This window comes from Arachis ipaensis, chromosome B01, assembly GCF_000816755.2.
Source record: "Arachis ipaensis cultivar K30076 chromosome B01, Araip1.1, whole genome shotgun sequence".
Taxonomy (NCBI): Eukaryota; Viridiplantae; Streptophyta; class Magnoliopsida; order Fabales; family Fabaceae; genus Arachis; species Arachis ipaensis.
This window is the reverse complement of record NC_029785.2, coordinates 29,850,270-29,851,751: the sequence shown is the minus strand read 5'-3', so window position 1 is coordinate 29,851,751 and position 1,482 is coordinate 29,850,270.

The following is a 1,482-nucleotide window of genomic DNA, read 5'->3' as shown; positions in this document are numbered from 1 at the left end:
AATTTTTTTTAATTTTTTTAAACTTATTTCAATAATTAAACCCGTTGTTGGAGTTAACAGAAATGAAGACATATCAATTATGTAAAGCGCTTCTCAACATGAAATTGACCTATTACCCTATATCAATTTTAGAGATAATTGAAAACATATTAAATAAAATGTTTGTGGATAAAATTAAAAATAAATGTTATGGTTGGAGATGAAAAGAAAACTCCAGCAACTATTTTTGTGAATAAAAATTTTATTATGCTGAATACTTTTTTCTGTTAAAACTAATGAATACAACAATTTTTTAATTAAAAATAAATATTAAATGATAAAAAATAGCTAAATGTCATATATTCTTATGAATAATTATATAAAAATATTTTTAAAGGAATGTGACCTATTTCTATATAGTAAAAGTATAGTAGGTTTAATCATTTAATTTACTATGTAAGTATGTTTTGACTTTTGAGAGTATCCTTAATATGGTTTTTATTTTAAAAAAAATTACCAGTTATAAATTTCAGTTTGTATAATTACTAAATGAGAATTCTTAACATGTTTTGAGAGTATTCTTCTTGGTGAATTTTTAATTTTATTATTTATTTTAAATTTTTTCTACATTTTGGTAAATTTTAATTATATTTCTAAACTTATGTATAATGTAGTTTAGGAATCATGTATTGTGATACACGTCAACTTAGAATTAACACTTAAGTATCTACGTTATTAAAGACACTTTTATAATCTATCCAAGTTATATAACCATAAATGCCCTTGTTAGAAAACTAATTTAAATATTTACTCGTATATATATGATTATGTTTTTCCTATTTACTTTTTTTAACACCTCCAATTAAATGATTAAGAAGCAAATGCACGTGGTCATAAGGCAAGATATATCACCTCCAAGTTCCAAGACAGTTGTCACGATTGCAATTATCACTAAATTTAAGCTTAATTTTCTTTCATTAAATTTAATTTAATCACTTTTAGTATATTATATACACTTATATGATCAGATAAATGCACGTGGTGAATTCTACCAAAAATGCACGTGGCTATAATAAGAAAAATACTGCAAGACAGTTGTCACGATCAAAAGGTATAGGTTTATCAAAAAGTGGAAGTGATTTTATTTTCACTAATTATTTTTTTATTTAATGGATAAATTAAAATGGTATAGTACATTGATATGAGTTAAAATAAAATTTTTTTAATTAAATTCATCCTTTAAAGATTTTAAGTTAGTCACATTAATTTTTCTGTCATTTTTGTTACTATTAACATTAAAATTTGTGGATATAACAATTTTAGTAACACCAATAAATTTATGCATTAAAATTTTTTGATTCAAAATTAATTTGATCTAATTTCATAAACTTATCATATTAACAGCCAATTAAGATTATCAAATATATATTATAGTGTCATTTAACGTATAATATTAATAAACTTTAATGTCATGAATAGCAAAAATAACAAAATAACTAATAT